The 20,788-nt window shown below is 48.9% G+C and overlaps 1 pseudogene across 1 annotated transcript; it reads left to right on the forward strand.

Moving 5' to 3' along the window:
- Positions 1-1,325: 1,325 nt before the first annotated feature.
- LOC143522378 (uncharacterized) lies at positions 1,326-19,438 on the forward strand (annotated as a pseudogene). The gene is made up of 3 exons (XR_013132975.1): positions 1,326-1,794; positions 3,861-4,025; positions 18,670-19,438. The product of XR_013132975.1 is annotated as an uncharacterized LOC143522378 (transcript).
- The last annotated feature ends 1,350 nt before the right edge of the window (positions 19,439-20,788 follow it).

Consider the following 20,788-nt stretch of genomic DNA (forward strand, 5'->3'; position numbering starts at 1 on the left):
TGCTGACGACACAGTCTCTTAAGTACTCAGTGTTCTTTTCTGAATGCAGAAGATATTTCTATTGCTCTATAGCATTTGTGTGGAACAATGAAGACTTTTTACTGATTTGTGAGGATGCAATAAAATAAAAGGGGAATTTACAATATAACATCTGAAATCCAAACAGACTATGATTAAAGAGTATCAATGCAGGCGAAATAATACTAGTGGAAATTTATACTGAAATTTACATATAGATTTGTTTATTTCAGCAATGCTTGAAGAATGGTTTACTTATGGATACTTTTCTCACAGTGAATTCTTGCTATATTTAGCTAAGTTGTCCCGCATCACAATAGAAAGTGATGTACTTTAAGACTGTATTCATACATTCAGTGTGTCTTTGGGCAAATTCCTGTGTCCTTGACAGTCAGTAGCAAGTTGTTGAACAGGTGCCAAATGGATTCCAGTGTCCTAAATAGTTCTGGTGAAATTCTTTTAGAAAGTGGGTACAAAGGGGGAGAAAGGGCATTGTGAAAACCTTTTTACTTTTTGTGTCACTAGTTTAAATCAAATGATCTTCAGCGGTTGACTGCCCTTAATAAACCAATGCTCAGTTAACACTGCTGTCCTAGATGAACACCTTAATAAATGACAAAGCCAACTCCAGCTGGTTCCAAGCTGTCTTACAGCTTACCAAATGCTTCATTGGCCCACTTTTGGTGGGATTGGAATCATGGAAAAGGGAAAAAATGCAGTAGAAGCTTCCTATTAGTAGGTTATGCGTTTCTTATTACCAGCTAAAAATGTAATTATATTTTAAATATTATTATAAAACATTAGCTATAAAGGTACTCCTAAACCAAAAATAAATAAGTTCTCCCTGAACTAGTACCAGCTGTAACTTCATTGGAATTACATTTTACTATGGGGCTAGGCCTAGGTAAAGCTGGTTTAAAAAAGGGGGAAAAGCCTCGAACAATGAGTAGAATTGAATTATAATAGACATAAGAGTGCTGAGTTTGTAGAGGTCGTTTTTGACAAATGATTATTTCAGCCCAGAGGGCATGTTTGATATACCTCTAAATGTATATCATTACTTTACTGTTCCAAACAAAAAGTAAAAAACTTTTAACCAGCATTTGATCAGACTGGATGTAGCCACATTGTGCAGCAGTGGAGAGGAAGCCAAACGGGTTCCGTTATTTTGACCGACTGGTGGTCACAGATTCAACATCATCTCGGTCAATAACTGGCGGAGAGCCGTCTGCGTGGAGGCGGAGGCGACTGGAACGAGATCCATTCGGAGAAACTCGACGCGTGTCAAAAGTGTAGGTACGGAAATAGCCCGCACGCTCTGTTTCTCCAGTCCTCTGGGTTCTTGCCAGGGTGTAAAGATTGCGCGGGGTGGGCGGGGCTTAAAGCTCTGACCGCGCGCCCTCCGCGAAGAGCTCGAGCTCGCGTCCTCGCGCTACGTCCTCGCGCTGCGCTCACCAGCGAGTCGGCCGTAGCCGTTATAGAATCTCGACATAAGTAGTTATACGGCTGATTCAGAGTTGATAATTATTGTGAAATATTGCACTTTTACGTCTTATTTTTCCATATATCTAATGTATTGTCGTAAAACATGGATTGCAGTTTCACCTAGCCAGCACGTCGTCTTGTTGGGCTGTGATTTTTTTGTGTGGAATCTCGGCTCTTTCTGGAGACGAGCCTCTCGCTTCTCCCGCTAGCTGGACGCCGCTAGCGCAGCGGACCGAGCCGAGATGTGGGGCCGACCCGACTTCGAGGAGGCGTTTGACCCGTACAAAACAGGTAACGCCACCGGGCCTGCGTGTTGTGGATTCATTTACTCGCTCTCCACGGAACCCGCGTGTTACTAACGGCGTATTTTATTGTTAAAATAGCCGGTTAGCCACACGACCAGCCGGGTTAGCCCGCGTCTGTTTGGTATTATATTCTCCTCAGAGGGTTCATAGCTGGTTATTACACCTAGCTGAGGTAACGTTATCTAAAGGGAGCCGTGGTGAGAAACGTTATATACTGGTAATAAAGGCCACACATAGATACATAGTCTTCGTCCTGACGTTAGTTAGCCTCGGTTGACTTCTCTGGGTGGCAATGCTAGCTAACTGGGTAACCTAGCTGTGTATCCTACCAAAATACACGGACTCTGTCGTGTTAGTGTGTACTAACGCATTCAGCCAGTCCATTCAGTCGTGTTTGACAGTCATATTATGTAAAACACATTTTTGAGATGTAGCTGGACTCCTTGGCTAGGAGCTGCACCGACCATCGACTGTGAAAGTTACTTGTAAAATGACTAATGGAGATTTGGAGGACTTGAACCTCAGATGTAGCTACGAACTCGTAGGAAAGCTGTCATCTATTTCTACTGGGACGTGTTAACACATTCATGAAGTAACTACAATATCTCTGTAGACTGTAGTTGTCCAGATGTGGTCTAATGTAATTAAGCATGGCGAAGGGTATCATGCAAGATAACGCTTTCACTGAATTTGTAAATGAAGCAGACATAATTCAAATGGTGGTGATAGTGATGGGTGTGAAGTCAGTTTAAAGGAGACAGGTGCATTACTCCATACTGGACTGTGCGGTGTCTTGCTGTTTTAAGAGAAATGTAAAAAATCTGAAGTATTTTCAGAAGACATGCTGTGGGTTTCAGTAGATGTTTTCCCCCGAACTTACTTCACTCTGTTTTCCCCTTTTGCATAGACAAGGCTCTATTGTGGCCTAAAGCAGAAGCTGGAGTCACAGATTGCACATTTTGTAGACCTGTGACCCACTGAAAGCTTTACTGAAGACTTGGTTGCCTAAGACTTTGAAGGATGTACATTTCATAGGGAGGCCCAAAAGAAGGCATATACTTTCAGAAATCCTACTTAAAATCTTTGAGATTTTTGGAATGTGTCTTCTACCTGTTCCAGTCTTATTGGGGGCCTTGATGTAGGTCTAGTAAAAGAAGGCTAAATATGTTTTGCCACCTGGATGAGGACAGAAACACATACTCTTGGACAAACAAGGTATTCCATTATCTACATAAAATATCAAACAAATTCAAACTGAACCAGCGGTAATGCCTCACTCGTGTGCCCATAAAAATATCTATAAATTCACGTGTTCCTGTGAAACTAACCACAACAGAAGCCTTCACACTTCAAGCTCCCTCCTGGCAGGTTTTAAAGAGGACAGCCTTAATGACTGCTTCTAACCAGATTACACCCCAAAATAGATCAGGTTAGCGGATAAAGAGGACGGGCTCTCCGGCGGACGGGCCAGCCGTCTGCGCCGGTGCCTTCTCACCTGTGCTCGTCCTTGGTTTGTCCTTGTCGTTGCTCTTCAAGCGCAGTGAAGAGCAGCTAAGGTCGGGCCGAGTGAGGCAACCGTGGCTTGCGCGTTGAAAGAGGCTTGTGTGAACTTGCCTTTGGATGTGCGCCGACTGGTTTTCCACTTCTCTCCCTCACATCACTTTTCCTTTCGGCCCTTCCTTACCCATGTCACAGCTCTTACTCACGCTGTCTTAATTTACAGTGCTATGCAGGTCTGTTGGTCACAGGTTATATTTTTTTTTTTACCAAGAATACAGAATCTACGATGTATTTTTGATATTTAGATTTTTTTCCCCCTTAAACATTTCACCGTTTCTGGTCGTTCCCAGTAATCTCAAGTACGGTATTAAGATATGGGTCGAATTCTTGTAATCTGGCTTTTATGAAGTTTAGCTCAGCAGGCTGGATATAGTGATCATATTCAAGCCCTCTCTGACCCTCCAACAGTCACACCGTGGCAGTCACACCTGCATGTTTGCCTGCGTGGGCCGCTGTCTCCTGGGTGACCTTGTCCTCTGTTGGGGTGTGTAGGTTCCAGCACGTCCTCCCCTGGATGGGTCCCAGGCTGTGAGTCAGCATGGCCGGGTCCCTCGTCCTCCACCAGCAGCAGCGGTGGTAACCGCGGCAGACGTCACAGCGCCACCTCGGACAGCGGTGACACCGGCATCGGCACGTCCTGCTCCGACAGCGTTGAAGGTAGGCCTCCGCGTCCACCGAGATGACCTTTTCTATCAAAGCCCAAACCGCCGACTCAATTAAACACCACTGACCGGTTCGGACGGACCAGTTTCAGTGTTTATCGACTGGCCCTAGTGCCACGATCGCTGCTGTTCAAATCAAACTTTGGGGAAGTCACCATTACACATGAACTCTGTTTGTAAAAGTCATGACCCAAGTACTTAAGCTCTGAGTCAATTGGGCATCGCCTGAGCCATGTGAAACAAACATAGACCATTTCCTCTTCTTGTTCAGGACTGCACACGGCATTCATGGAGCGGACTTTCCTTTCTTTGCTTATTTGAATTGCGCTCTGCGTCTGCCAGAAGAGCAGAATAAACTATAGCTAAAGTCTTGAGTAACCCTCAGTATGTAGCTGCATGGAGGCCGTATTGTATTTGTTGTGTAATAGACGTATGGTTAGATATCTTTGCAGTACAGTTTTAAGAAAGCCATTCGCTTGCTTGACTGTACCAGCTAAGTCTCCTAATGCTGCGAGTTATGGTGCTGGTACTGTCAGCAAGTGCAGTCATGTTACAACTCAGTCATTCAGTTACCAATACTGCTGAACCGCCTACACCTAGACCCAGCATGCATTTGTGGTCCAGGTGCTTGTAGAACAGCAAAATGACCTCTTCCAGAAAGAAGGCTTGCCAGGTATTTGCGTAACAATCTTTCTGCCAAGTGTGATTCTGTATGCCTGGAAAGAATGAATTTAGTCCATATTCTGACTCATGTTTGTGAAATGCATGATGTTCACTGTTTTTCTTCTCTTCCAAGCGCATTTTCCAAATGGCGGAGACAATGATAATATAATGTTTTAATATCTTGTGTATGTGGAAACTGTTCCACAGTATGAATGCACATTGCCTTTACGGGGAATATTGTTATGACGGGGCACAACTGAGGTGTGGTCTGGTTAAGTTACACATCTGCTCTTGAACAAACATCAGGCCAGCTGTCCTTCTCCTTTGCCTCTAGTGTTTGGGTGATAGATTCTGCCCATTATACCACACAACCAAAGTTTAACTCGGCAACACCTCTGTAGTCCCGTGTCAGGAAGATGCTGGTTAGTTACAGTTCTTGCACTGGAATCAAAGTAATCTAAGAAGTAATTAGGCGTTACTTATGTCTGTAACCTTGGTCTGTAGTCAGTATATGCACATTTGCACTGGAATCAAAGTAATCTAAGAAGTAATTAGGCGTTACTTATGTCTGTAACCTTGGTCTGTAGTCAGTATATGCACATTTGCACTGGAATCAAAGTAATCTAAGAAGTAAGTAGCGGTTACTTATGTCTGTAACCTTGGTCTGTAATCGGTATATTCACATTTGAGAAGTTACCTATGAGTTACCTATGTCTGTAACCTCGGTCTGTAATCGGTATATTCACATTTGAGAAGTTACCTATGTCTGTAACCTTGGTCTGTAATCGGTATATTCACATTTGAGAAGTTACCTATGAGTTACCTATGTCTGTAACCTTGGTCTGTAATCGGTATATTCACATTTGAGAAGTTACCTATGAGTTACCTATGTCTGTAACCTTGGTCTGTAATCGGTATATTCACATTTGAGAAGTCGTGAATGTGATTGGAGAAAGCCAACACGGCCGATGCTGAATCTTGCTCTCGTGTGTGAGATGTTGACAACGGCTGTGGGGTCTCATCTCCCCGCTGCCCTCGGTGTTTACCCAAAGGAGTACTGGTTACCGTAGGAACCTCCTGAGACATTCCTGACAACCACAGTCAACAGTCTCTAATTGGTGCCGTGTGCATTGGGGGGGGGGGGATTGAGTCGTGTGATCCACAAAGCTGTGTGTCCTCAGCAGTGTGATCTTCCTAGTGTTGGCCTGAGTGGTGGTGGATGGCAGTCAACACCCTGCTCTGGTGTGTCATCACTCAGCTCCCTCCCCCAGTGACTACTGTGTGGAGTCAATGGCTGGCACGCTGTGGGATCCGGGAAGCCCAACTCGGGCCTGGCCTGCCAGCGAGTCCTGCCAGACTCCGGCACATGCGCCGGGGCCTTAATTGATTTCATTACTGTCAGAGAAGTCAAGGGAATCGGTCACTGCGCAGAACCAGAAACAGGTCAAGGTCACCACGTCCAGGACCTCGGGGCCGCCCTCTGTTCCATGGACCTCGGCTTATGCGACTGGGCTTTTTCTAAAACCTGGGCCGGCAGGGCCGATGCTGCTTGTTTTCTTCAGGCGTGTTTGAGCCCTGCGTGAGCTAGCGTCGGTGTTCAGGCGTGAAGAACAGTGAGAGCTGGCCCCAGAAGTAGGGCAAATCTGCCATGGAAATCTCTGTGATCGCTGCGTAGGAAAAAGGGGCCATGTTGTCACTGAATCGTAGAGAAAACATGCACGAGTGCTCTGGCAGTGCTAGTCATTAGACATCTCCTCCTACAACAATCTCCGTGCATGATCTGGAAAAGCAGGGAGGCACTGAAACAGACTGTATTATGATCTCAGGACGTATTATGATCTCAGGACTGTAATATATTGGGCTGCATACATTATTTAAGAATGAGTTTCATTCTTAGATCACAGTGTGCTCTGCTGTTAAAGGGTGGCATTTCTTGAGAATCTTCCAAATTCTTTCCTTGTGGAGGAGATCTGTATGCAGGCTCCGTGGCTGTAATCCACACTAAAGGGATGTTATTCTGAGAGCCACCACATAATCACTGGCCTCCATCTAACCTACAGTTTACAACTGGCCTTCTCTCCAGTCAAACTCCATTTGGAGTCTTGTCCTCTACCACAAGCACATTTAAAGCCATAACTGGCCATACGGTTCTCAGTTCTCTTGTATCATATGGATGTTCTGAAGTAGGCATTGTTCTCGATAAATATCACTGTGGACATTCCCAAGGTTTTCTGGAGCCTGCTGTTGAAATGTAGCTTTTTTTTAATGCCGATTGTTCTCCTTAAGTGAATTGCATAATGAAAGGATGGCCTCGTTCCAGTTCATTATAAACCGCTCTATATCAAAGCCTTGGGATGCGGTCCGCATTGAGGACACTCCGATGGATCCCGTCCTCACTGACATCTCGGCACAAGTGACCCAGGATGCATAGAGAAACCCCGTGTCCCAAACGATTAGCTAAAAAAGGCCAATGAATCCAGCGCAGAGAGTTCCAGACATAACGTATTTTAAATATAGGTCAACCTAGCTAGCATGTTAGACTGTGTCTAGTGACGTCTTAGTGTGTCTGTTCAACAAAAAACATTTAGCAGTCTACTGCCTGGTTTGTCAGACGCAAGATTAATGGAGACTGATTAAATTACAAGCTGCTGCCATTACTATGGAAGGCGGGGTAAGAACTTTTAGAAATTGATTTCCTGTTAGCGGCAGATTGATATGAATGAGCATCAACGTGCCATCAAAAACACAGCTGTTATTTAAGTTTGTGTTACTTTATCAGCCTTGTAGTTCTTGGCCATGATCTTTGGATGTCTATCCAAAGATAAGAGTATATACCCCTGACCCAAGTAATGAGGCCTTGACATTTTCTTGTCAAGACATTTACTTTGTTTCAGCCTTAAGATTGCCAAAGAGGCCTTTTAGAACCCCCCTTTTCCAAATTAGCTCCCCAAGTGACCTAGAACATAACGCAGGAAATTCCTCTTAATTTTTGAACGAGGCCGACTCCTGACCCGAGTCACTAATTATACATCACTGCAGGAGGAGTGGCTCCCTTATAATTACCCCTGGGGGTGGCCGTGGCTCCGTTTGGGTGTTCCTGAATGACGAAGCCCTGGAACATGGATTCATTCTTGTGTAAACCTCTGATCCTGTGTGGCACTGATAAGGGATGATGGTAATAGATCAGCGTGTTGATTCCCAAACCGCTAGGCAAATTCACTGCTGTTACTACAAGCCTCTTACTTCGCTAACAGGCAAATTCTCCTCCATTTGCACTGAACATTATACTCTAGACATCACAGAGTAAGAGTTGCCTGTCCAGTGAAACTAGTAAGTCACACTTGGTCCAAGTGGCAATTATTCACAAACCGTGTATTGGACAGGAAGTGTGAGCTTCGTCAGCCTCGTCGTTTGTCGTCGGACGATAGAGCTGCTTGCAGTCCTCTGTGTCTTATTTCACTGAAACATCCTTTTCCATCGAGGCTTACGTAATGGAGGTCATGCCTAGGACGCCATCCTAGTGTCAGGTTGCTCTCTTAAGGATCACCGGTGTTGAAAGGCAACCCCAAGCCACATGACTTATTGGCCAAGAATACACATGAAGGCGTCCGGCAGTTCACAGGAAAGCCTGGCGCAGCGTGCCGTGCTCTTAACCAACCTATAAATAATGCTCTTCAGAGAATTGGACTCCAGCGTTCTTCATTGTTCTTCTGAAAGTTCTTCAGCAGTATGGTATTGTGCGATTGGTGCCGCTGCTGAACCATGTAATCCAACTCAAAAGAACACAAGGGTGTGCTGGAAATGTATGGATTAAAAAAACGGAGGGGTTACCAAATCACGTTTCAGATATCCATCTTTCCACTCCAACACTGAAACGAGGGGCTAATGAAATTAGGCAGGCACTCGCACCCATTTTTAGATGACCAGTGTAAAAGTCTGGCCACCATGTTTTGGTGAAGAGATTAGGAGGTCTCTGAGGGGACACTCGCCTAATCTCTTTTTGATACTTACCCAATATTCTGTCCCAAGAGGACCATCAGCAGGAACCAACTCTATGAATGAGATTTAGGCTGGATTGGCCCTCTATGGTCTGATCAGCCAATTGGTAGTGATGCTATATCATTGGGTGGGAGATATAGAGAGGGGAGGGTAATGTATTTAGGCTACGATTGAGAGGCATGTTTGGGTTAGTCCTCTTGTGCTCTACCCCCATAACCCCCCACCCTGGAATATATTGACCCACCAGCTGCTGTACATCCGTTTGAGTAATGAGGGGTTTTATGGCCTGGGTGAAGAATGGGTTTTCAGGTTCCTCCCTCTAAAGGTTGAACATTAGCTGGTGCTTAAGTGTCCTGGGTGAATAGCTAGTTCAGTAAAGGTAATAATAAAGACAATGCAATATTCAGACTATAGTGCACTGTAGTGTCCATATATTGGCTTTTTTTTGGCAGATTTAGTTTATGAACCGTTGTACACAGGGACTTGAGATGAAAGCACGATCACAATAACCTTGAAGCCGTTGTCATATGCCTTAAAATATCTCCCGCATCAGTAAATTGCAGTTACTATATCGAAGTGATTAGGATTTTTGAGCCGCTGAAATCTTCTTGCCACTTGCTGCCTGAAGGTCTCTGTAAGCTGTAGTAGCGTCTGTGACGCCTTCACACAAAGATGTATAGACACAGTCATCACACGGGCCGTGTACTGTGTACTGTCTCCTTCTGCGATGCCTGCCTCTCTGATGACAGCTGCGTCTCTACTGCTATATCTCACTCTCGTGTAGCCTGCCCGCGGGCTGCGTGCCCTCGAAGAAGACGTTTGCGTGAAAAGCTTTTTCCTTCCTCGATGTTCTTCACCTTCTCCTTCCTGTTGAGGTGTTGTGGATCCCCACTGCTGATGGCTTCCAGATATGGGAAAATTCCATTTATATTGTCGTCTAAGGAAACTCCAAACGACTCGTTTGGCAGAGAGGCTGCAGTGATGAGCCCGAGGCTATGGTGTCCACCCCCCCCGCACAACTGCACGGTCAGGAGGGAGGTGGACCAGACCCCCTCTCCACCCGCCCACCGAGGAGGAATCCTGTGTCAGTCACACGTCTGCCTGGCTGCTTTGAGTTCCCCTTTGAGCTTGTTTATCCTGTGGGGCTGGTAGTTCTGGAGCAGTTACTAGTACTTTATTGGAACGGTAGCCGTTTCATATAATGGGGAAAAACACGGCGCTCTGGGATTTGCCTGTAAAACTGAGAGTGGACTGAGCGTTCAAAAATAGTCAAAGAATTATGGGGCAATTGGGGGTTTTACAGATTGAGGGGAAAGGGGTGAACCATTAGTCAGTCAGAGGCCAACAGTCTGCGTGTTAGCACCACGCTCTTTGGCCTGGATATGAATTGCTCCTTTTACTGTAGGAAACGACACAACATATTGTGATAATGTGTGGTCCATGCATTACACTTCCATAATTACTCTCGCAGCAGTGGCCCATGCACACTGGGTGTCTTGCACTTTTCCATTACTTAGTAATTAACTTAACCTTTAGCCACACGCATATGTGTGCGTATGCATGACAGTATGTCCCTTTTTTATTTTTTAGTCTCAGGTCTCGGATGCACACCAGTGTTGAAAGCGGGACTGTCTGTATTGCACAGAGTTGCAAGAGTGGGATATTTGGAGAGAGTCTCCCTAGAGTGAGTGTGTGTGTAATTGGGTTTGGAAGAGGAGACTCAGCACACGGTGGGTTAGTTCTGAACTAGCTGGCTGAGAGGAAGCAGCAGTGGGTCAGGACCTTCTACCTGTGAAAGAGAGTTTGTTCTTGTGTTACAGGACTGGACTAAATCATTCAGTTGTTGGTTTAAAGCACTAAACAGCACAAACAGATGATGAGTTGAAGAGAGTCTTTACATTAGACCTCATTTTCTTTGAGCATATTCTGGGATATAAAAATAGCAATTTTACTGCTAGGCCCATTGTTATTACGCAGTAGTAACCAGGGCTGTATCCAGTAATTATGAATAGATCTGACCAAACAATTGGTTCAAAATGCATTTTATTTTGAGTAAATCAGACAATGTGAACTGGTTTTTGCTGTGTTCATGTACCTTTTAAACTCTAGCAAATAAATCTTTAAGGCACTTCAACTGATTTTCAGTACAGTTATATATATAATGTACCGATGGCAATCAGCAGGTGTATAAGGTGCCTGTGAAAACTCGTTTGAACAACTGTGTTCCAGGATGTAATCCTGTGTGGTGCTTTACACTGACCACCTGTCAGTCACTTTATAAAGCCCTTCAGTGCCTCATTACCCCACCCACCCTCCATCTGTGTGGCTCAGGAAACATGGTGCAATCCGACGGTGCTCCCAACACACAAACACGCACGACGGTACAGCATGCTAGATAAAACGTACCAGTTAACACTAGAAATGGGCTTTCCAAAATGGTTGCGTGCGGCGTTAGCCCCGTTCCTCCTGGACAGGTATATACATTTGTTCAGTATAATGCAGTCGACAGACTTTACATAACAAATCAAGCAGATAAATCTTAATCACTGGGGTAAATATGATGCCTTGGCTGAAGCAGATTCAGAGAAATAAATATAACGCTGGTCCATTGCATCCAACTCTCTTGCAGCTAACATTGCAGCTAGCCAAGAGAGACTGAGCTCAGTCAAACGCCACTACTATTCTGAGAAGAATTTGTACTTGGGTAACACAGAGTATTTTTCCAGAGGGAGAGCAGTATTGTAACACTCTCTTCTGATGCTCGTCATTTATCTAGATTTCTGCACGCAAGCACTCCCACAATGAGGGAATAGCGACCATATGGTTCACTTTTAAACTGCCTGCCTCATCGCGCGAAAGTCATGACCACTTGGGTAGTGCTAGAAAACTGTACTTGAACTGTGATTGAACTGCGCTGCGTTCCACAGATCACCACAGAAATGGGCTTTCATGGGCTTTTCAATTTTTCCCCACTGGTTGCTTTAACTACCAACTCATATTGAACTCATCTGTCCAGCCAAAATAGTTTCTGCCCTTGTGTACTTTCACCATGCTCTGCAAAACAGATTATGACCAATGATGGTACCTTTATTTGAGTCCATTGCTGTTGTGCTAAAGAAATACAGTGCCAAAGGACCAGCAAGAGGAATGTAACCTACATCAGTATCAGACGGGAGCATCCACCTCAGGATAAGGGGGGGGGGGGGGGTGTATTTGGCCATCTCTGTGCATCTCAAAGTAGTTTGTCCTGCTTTTTAGTCAGTGAAACTTTTGGCAGTCGCCGAAACCTGAAAAAGATTTTCAACAGTGCTTTGGCAAAGTGACCTTATTGGAGACTTCAGCCGAGTTTCTGCTGTGGTGGTCGCGATGTGGGGTTTGATCACCCTCACTCGAGGTTGACTCAAGCCCTGCTGTGGTGTCGTCCTGCCCTGCACACCGAGGGAGCCTTCTCTGCCCCCGAGTGGTCTCCACCACTGTACACCAACTTATTCACAAAACACGGCTGTGCTTTATTTTAAATGCTGATGTGTGATATCGTGAGAAATAAATGTCAGCTGTTTTTCTGCTGGGCACATCTAGACTTCACACTTTTTTTTTCCCTGTTCTTTTCCTATAAGCTCAATTAAAATGCTTTATCAGTCTAAATTGTTAGCAAATCAATCAGTATAAATCAACGGATAAATTCCAAGCTTTAAAACGTCAGAACTCTCATTCACCAACATGAGAACGAATGAAGGAGGAGAAGAGAAGAAGGCAGAGGATGACATCACAGTCGAAGCCCCTCCCTCTTGCACCACACAGGACCCCTTTATTCGTAGCCTGTTCAGGACGATTACACTACTTACACCGAACAGTTCCATATGTTCCATAGACTTAGCTCGGCCGAAAAGCAGTCGCATATGTAGACTGGCCTTTATAATGAGAGGCTTTGATCCGTTTGGGGAAACGTACAGAAGCCATTACGGCTCATATGATGACCCTTGTGGTCAGAGTGACGCTAGACGCAACACATTAGGTTTCTATTAGGTTAGTGTGACCCCCCCGGGGGCAAAGGCAGATCGCTGCTCGGCTCCAGCTCGGCCCCTGGAGGGTCTAATGGGGGTCTTGAAAATCCTGCCATCTGTGTGTGTGTGTGGGGGGGGGGGGGGGGGGGGGTGCACTTGTGTTTGTGGAGGTGCTTGGGAAGGGAGCTGTTTGTGCTCTGAGAACAGGATTGACAGGAACCACATGGCAACACTTCTCTCGTCCCAGGCAGTCATCTCCGCTCTCGCCGTGTCCAACACCACACGTTCCCTCTCACTTCCGTCGCGGGACAGATGTCTCCTCACTTTCAGCGTCTCCTCCTCCTCCTCCTCCTGTCTCCCCCATCCCTCCTCCCTCTCCTTTTGAAGTAAGAAGTTTGCCGTTGCAGCTGTGGCCTCTGCTTTCCCGACTACAGCGAGACGCTAGACTAAATGTGGATGCTGAGAAGTGAATAGACCCCCCACCCCCCTCACGAACGCACACCGCCCGTTTCATCGAACACATGGAAACTGAGAGGAGCAACCATTAGTCCTCCATCCCAGAGGAAAGAACCGGCCCGTTTAAAAGTCTGTACACTGAGAGGCAGGCAGGATGGCGGGCAGCCTGTGAGGGCTCGACTCCTGCGGTGCCCGGATCCGGATCGATGAGGGGCCCCGAGCTCCGTCCGGACCTTTAACCAGCAGCTGATGGGAGGAAGAGGGAAACCACACAGGACGGAACTGCGGCAGGACACCGATCAATCGTCCCATAAAGGGAACGGGATACAAATAATACCACTCACTCTCTCTATCAGTATCTCTCTATCAGTATCTGTGTTTCAGATGGAGAGAGGGAGAAAGAGAGAGAGAGACGCTATTTCTGTCATATATATCCTTGTGAATGACTGTATTACATATGGTCCCTCCTGTGCTGTGATGACCTGCGTTCTTATTTTTGAACATCACTAGTACATCTTTCTTTAAGAGACGTTGCCAGCTGTGAGCAGTAACACCGGCTTGGCCCTCGCGGGCCCCGGTAGAGACCCAAGTTCTGGTGACCACGTTCGAACAGGCTGACGTTTGTGGTTGAGCAAGGCTTTACACCACACTCCCTTCCTCCTGCTGATCACGCTCACACACCCTCGCTTGTACAAGCGTGCGCTCACACCCTGTGTGATGACTCAGAGCCCCCCCCCCCGGGCGCATCGGTGAAAGCCCGAGCTCATTAGCGCTCTGCTGAGGCCTCCGCTTGTTTGTTTGTTTTCGGCTTTGTTTGCTCGTTTGTTTGTTTTCGGCTTTGTTGGCTTGTTTGTTGCTGTTCATCTGTGTTCAACACTGCAACTCTTCCCAGTCCCATCTGGCACTCACAGCGTCCTTTATTCATTGGTGCAGCCTTGTCCCTTATCCCTAATAATCTCTGCCACGCTACATATGGACCGGCACCAGCACACCATCCGTGTGCTCCCCGTATCTCCCCAGTGGATCATCTCCCACATCATGACGGGCCTGCGTGGATAATCTCAGCCCGTCATCCGTAGACTCACGTTCAAAGTGCCATGAACCTGTGTGTGGGTGTCCGTGTAGTCGAGTCAAGCGTCTCCCAGTGTTTCATCCCTACGAGGGCACTCCACCACTGCTGACGTAGCTCTGCACCACCCTCAATTACATCACCTCCCCGCAGGACCCCCTCATCCTCGGGGGCGCCAGTGACCCCACTGCAGGGTGGAGTTACTGGGTGCTGACAGTGATTCCACAGATGGGTGGAGTTATGCCACACGGCCTTATTTGTCTGCAGTGCGCTGATATTCCCTCTGAGCATTGGTGCGAGTGACGGTGGAGGCTATTGTTTTACGATCACAAATCTCCGTTCTTTAAAACGTTATAGACACAATTATTGACCCTGTAATGAAGTTAGCTGTATTTACTGTGCAGCGGAAGCACAACTAGAATATCTGAGAGACGTACAGACGTGTCCGTGTGAGGCAGTAACAGAGCTGTCCATGGTGCTGCATTACTTTACTGAATCTTAAAGGCTCTTCTGGGAATCTGAAAGGGAAAGTGACATGGATGCTCCGCGTTACTGAATACGATACGCAGGCTGGATGCATGAAGCTCTCTCTGATGCAATACCCCTTTCTGGCCTCGGTCTCTTACGAGAATGGACGTGCGAGACACACCACGTCCTGCGTTGGTCTCCGGTGTCCGTCTCCCTGGCGCCAGGCGGCCCGGCAGCGGTGTGAAATTCTAGAGCGGGATTCTGCGGTATGCGCGCTGGCGTGGCACGGCCAGCGGAGGCGCCGTTTGCAGCAGGGGGGGTCGTTTAGTTGTGCGCTGACTTGAGGCGGCTCACGGTCCCGCCTTCTTGTACACTCCCTTTCACCTGATTGGTTGGTGGGGTCTGTGAAGCGGTGGGTTGGCCCAGCCCGTGTCCCGGCGCTTCCCGCCTCTGTGTTCCTGTGCTGAAAGGATGTCATGTCACACTGCCGTCAGACATTAGTCTGGAAAAAGACTTTTAGCTTGGCGGGACATTTTAGATTGGGCATTTGCATAAAGACTCAGGGGTGTTGTGATGGCAACGAGAAATTCTGGTCATGTTTTTTGAGGCTATTGCAGTTTTAAGCCTGAATATAGATCAGATCAGATCAGTCTGATTGGCTTTCCTGTAAAAGCTATATGTCATATCTGCAGTCGGTCTAATGTAGAATCATGACGATCTTCTCAAAGTAAAGAACGATCGACCTGCTTGTGTGGACATTCTGTAAGGCACGTGAAGTATAATCATCTCCATTAGCTCAACGTGTTGAACAAGGTGCTCCCAACTCCAAACAAAGCTGAAGTCTACAAGGCATGGGGACGAAGGCGGTTCTAATCCCACGTTGAGTAGGACTCCACCCTAGTGTGTGTGTGTGTGTGTGTGTGTGTGTGTGTGTGTGTGTGTGTTTAATAACTCTGGCCGTGTTCAGACACTTCTTCTCCACGTGCACACTGAAATAAACACACCTGCTGTCCGGCCTGGACCGCCGTGGCAGGCCGAGGTCACCGGACCCTCGCTGTGACTTGGCGTCGTCCCACAGAGGCTAATCAGGAGAGACTGTTATTCCTGCTGACCTGAGCACTGAGCTGGGAGGGTGTCTCCCTAAACAGTGTCCCTCTGGTGTTGTTGGGCAGGGTGCTCAGCCTGCTGTGACACATCAGCCAATGGGGTGGGTGTGTGTGTGTGTGTGTGTGTGTGTGTGTGTGTGTGTGTGTGTGTGTGTGTGTGTGTGTGAGGCATTTCACACTGCACTGTAAGGAGTGTTGCTCCCTGACAGAGCTGAGCGAAAGCCCGACCGCATGAGAATAGCTGTTACTGGTCCAGCATTGCGGCGAGTCTCCGGACACACACGTACTAGCGCACACACACACAACCTTGTACATTTAGTTTAGTTTCTTCTTGTATACCACATCTCTCACTTAGTGCAGTGTGCTTTTTTATTGTATTGTATTTAAATGAGTGCACATGTCATGTGACAGGTCCATGGCTGAGGGGGTGGAGCGGAACAGAGAGCGTGGAGGAGGCGGAGCTGGAAGATTCATCATCACACGACCATCGGAGGTCCTCCACGTTCCACATTCCAGCCAGCCCCTCTCAGCCCCCAGACACACACACGCTCACGGCAGGAGACACGCGTCTGCGCACACACAGCGCACTCGCTGCAGTGCAGCCTGACGAAAACACAGCCAACCCTACAAATCACAGGGCCACGCGGGCCCAGCGCCGGTCCATCGGGCTTGGAGGAGAATGTGATTCAGGCTGCACGCTCCGGTCACTTTTAGAGATTGTGCAGCTGAGATTCACTACAAGTTTGGCTGACATGCATCTAATATCGACTCCACTGAAAAGTTTAAAAGTTTATTACATAAGTGAATCATATTAAATTTTATCCAATTTTTATTTAACAAGCTTCAAATGTTGAGCGGATTTTCATGAAACATTTAGTCAATATTTCTCAGATGCATCTAATCTGTGCATCTCTCTGTTTATCAAGCAAACATGGTCTCACATAAGCCAGCAAAAGGTGAAACTTGGGATTGATCTGCAGACACTTACAGATACTTCCTGATCTGGAATCAGTGTCCTGTACTCCTCTATCTGTTCCACCCAATCATAATCAACCATTTCCCACTGATTGCAGACCTGCTAGTGTCCACATTTGGTCTGATGTCCTGGTCAGCAGGCTGGCCCCACGCGCTAGTGGAGCGCCGGCCCCAGGGGCCGAGGCTAATCACGACCAGACCAGGCCATGCAGGGGCCGTGTGTGTGTGTGTGTGTGTGTGTGTGTGTGTGTACATTTATGAAAATTTCCGCTTTCTTTGGTGACTTTAACCCAGTCAGGCCAGCCATACATCTCCATGTGTGGTGTCTTTGTGCAGGTTGGTGGGTGTGGCTAAAGCCCCTGTGTTTGAGGGCTCAGTGTGGATTGGCAGTAAAGCTTTCTGCTAAGCCTATAAGCTCGAGCGCTTTTTGTTTAATCGGGTAGCACTTACTCATCACCCTATCTCTCTCTGTCTCTCTCTCTCTCTCTAACTATCTATCTTATATATATATATATATATATATATATATATATATATATATATATATATACACTCAATCTCACTCTATCGATTTGTCTATTTCTATCTCTCACTCTCTTTATCTCTTGTTCTCTGTGAATGTATGAAAAAGTATGTTTGCATGTACAAGTGTACATGTGTATCTGTGTGTACATGTTTGTGTGTCTGCGTGTGTCTGTGTAGCATGTGATTCCCACCCTTTCAATACCCCAGCTGCTTCACAGTTGCCACACACACACACACACACACACACACACACACACACACACACACTTTTTCTTGGTGTGCTTTTTATTTTGTTCTTTCTTGCATACTGTACACACAAAGCAAGGTAGCTTTAAAGTGAGTGTCCGCAATATAGACCTTCCTACAGAGAACGTCAGGGCCGTAGACGTTGGTCCGGTGGTCAGTCTTGTAGTGACTAATGGAGTTTGTTTTCCAGTCCTCCCTCAACTCTCCACCCTCAGCCCTCCACCCTCTTCCCTCACCGCTGACTGCTCATGTTTTGGCCCTTGGTGACTGAGTTTTAAGCACACACACACACACACACACACACACACACATCCCTGCATGAACTAATACACTGGACTCCACTCAGCAGGTAACACAGCTGCCTCAGCGGTTTATGGAGCAAGTAATGCTGCTCCATAAATCCAGAATAAAACATCAAATCCAGGAAGAGAGGCCGACTCCATCCAGCAGGACCCAGCTGTGTCCTTCAGTACACACACTGCTGCAGAGTGTGTGTGTTCACGTCCCAGGTGCTGTCGGGGCTTTGAGGGTGATCTCTGTATCCGCCTTAACCCAACAGTGTTGGGCACATCTGTGGCTTATAACTGCACGTAGCCCTCGTTATCCCCCATCATAGTGGACCCTGTCCTTGGTGCGTGAGCCGGACCCTGTCCTTAGTCAAATTGTATAAGAGTGTGTAGTGTGCGAGTGTGTGTGTGTAGCATCTCTGTGTAAAGGCTCTTGGGCCTGGTGTTTCAGTGCCTGCTCTATTGTACACACATCATGCATTATTAGTGAGGGATACTGCACCTGATCTCTGTACTGAGAGTGCTCTCACTCAGCCGCAAATAACCCTCGGGAACGCAGCTTGGGATTTCTAGGAAGTCACCTTGTCAAGGTTAAATGTCGAGCCAACCAAACAAATAATCATTTTTTTTTTCATTAATAAAAAAGACAATTTGGACTTTTAGTTGAGAAAAAAGTTGAGTTCTGCAGAACTGCTCTTCTGACTGCAACTAAAACGTTTTGTTGGTACTGTGGAACTGCTAACAGTCTCTCTTTCTCTCTCTCTCTCTCTCTCTCTCTCTCTCTCTCTCTCTCTCTCTCTCTCTCTCTCTCTCTCTCTCTCTCTCTCTCTCTCTCTCTCAGATCACTCCAGCTCCAGTGGTACCCTGTCCTTCCTGCCTCTGCGCTCCACCTGCTGCATCCCCACGGCCCACGTCATGCCCTCCCCCTCCAGCTCCAAGCTCGGCGGCCCCTCCACCCCCGGCAGCCCCTGGAGCAGCTGCCACCTCCCCTCGCCCCTCGACGGCCCCCTCGACATGAAGGACCCCCCGGCCCGTGCGCCGCTGGTCCTCCCTGACCCGGCTCAGCGGGCAGGAACGGGGTCGGGCAGTGCTCCCCGCGCCCCTCGTACCGGGCCGACCCCCACGGCTCGCTGGACCGCGGCCTGCTCCACGGATACCGGCACCACCCCCCGAACCCGGACGGCCTCTCCTCGCCGGGCACGCGCAAGCTCCAGGAGACGCGGCCGGGCCGAGAGCCGGCCACCGGCGCCGCCGCGGTGCTGGGCGGGGTCGACCCGCGACGCTCCTCGCCCCTCAAGCCCACCACGCTGGACCTGGGCTACAGTGCCTTACCGGAGAGCCGGGCAGCACCGCCCAGCCAGAGGGGTCCGGCCCTGGGCCACCAGCCCGTGGGCGGCTCGCCCATCCAGCCGGCCGTGCGTACACAGATGTGGCTGAGCGAACAGATGGAGTACCGGCCCGGTCCGGAGGGCTGTGGGCTCGGAGCCTGGCAACCAGAACAGCAGCAGCAGCGTGATAGGCTGCGGCACGACGCCGAACTGTCACAGGTGAGGAGGGCAACAGAGGGGTGGGTGGTTAGGGGCGGGGGCAACAGAGGGGTGGGTGGTTAGGGGCGGGGCCAGTATGGGTGGGTGGTTAGGGGCGGGGCAGAGAAGGGAGGGTGGTTAGGGGCAGGGGCAGGTATGGGTGGGTGGTTAGGGGCGGGGCAGAGAGGGGAGGGTGGTTAGGGGCGGGGGCAGGTATGGGTGGGTGGTTAGGGGCGGGGCAGAGAAGGGAGGGTGGTTAGGGGCGGGGGCAGGTATGGGTGGGTGGTTAGGGGCGGGGGCAGAGAGGGGAGGGTGGTTAGGGGCGGGGGCAGGTATGGGTGGGTGGTTAGGGGCGGGGCAGAGAGGGGAGGGTGGTTAGGGGCGGGGGCAGGTATGGGTGGGTGGTTAGGGGCGGGGCAGAGAAGGGAGGGTGGTTAGGGGCGGGGGGCAGGTATGGGTGGGTGGTTAGGGGCGGGGCAGAGAAGGGAGGGTGGTTAGGGGCGGGGGCAGGTATGGGTGGGTGGTTAGGGGCGGGGCAGAGAGGGGAGGGTGGTTAGGGGCGGGGGCAGGTATGGGTGGGTGGTTAGGGGCGGGGCAGAGAAGGGAGGGTGGTTAGGGGCGGGGGCAGGTATGGGTGGGTGGTTAGGGGCGGGGCAGAGAGGGGAGGGTGGTTAGGGGCGGGGGCAGGTATGGGTGGGTGGTTAGGGGCGGGGCAGAGAAGGGAGGGTGGTTAGGGGCGGGGGCAGGTATGGGTGGGTGGTTAGGGGCGGGGCAGAGAGGGGGAGGGTGGTTAGGGGCGGGGGCAGGTATGGGTGGGTGGTTAGGGGCGGGGCAGAGAAGGGAGGGTGGTTAGGGGCGGGGGCAGGTATGGGGTGGGTGGTTAGGGGCGGGGCAGAGAGGGGAGGGTGGTTAGGGGCGGGGGCAGGTATGGGTGGGTGGTTAGGGGCGGGGCAGAGAAGGGAGGGTGGTTAGGGGCGGGGGCAGGTATGGGTGGGTGGTTAGGGGCGGGGCAGAGAGGGGAGGGTGGTTAGGGGCGGGGGCAGGTATGGGTGGGTGGTTAGGGGCGGGGCAGAGAAGGGAGGGTGGTTAGGGGCGGGGGGCAGGTATGGGTGGGTGGTTAGGGGCGGGGCAGAGAGGGGAGGGTGGTTAGGGGGCGGGGGCAGGTATGGGTGGGCAAATATGCTGCAGTAAAGTGATGAACGTGCTATAGAACATACAGAACCAGAATTGGTGGGAATAGTTTAATAAATGCTTGTAATTACAGAGTCAGCATATGTATAGGGCACCTTTAAAGTGAACAGCCCATGAAACTAATATCCTCAGTACAATCCAGTAAATCTGTGAAAGTGTGTGTCCGTGTGTGTGTGAGCGTATATAGCTATTTCTGAGTTCCAGTGGTAGGGACCACATACTCTGTTTGGGGTTTTCTCTGTG

Source organism: Brachyhypopomus gauderio, chromosome 9, assembly GCF_052324685.1.
Source record: "Brachyhypopomus gauderio isolate BG-103 chromosome 9, BGAUD_0.2, whole genome shotgun sequence".
NCBI classification, from domain to species: Eukaryota; Metazoa; Chordata; class Actinopteri; order Gymnotiformes; family Hypopomidae; genus Brachyhypopomus; species Brachyhypopomus gauderio.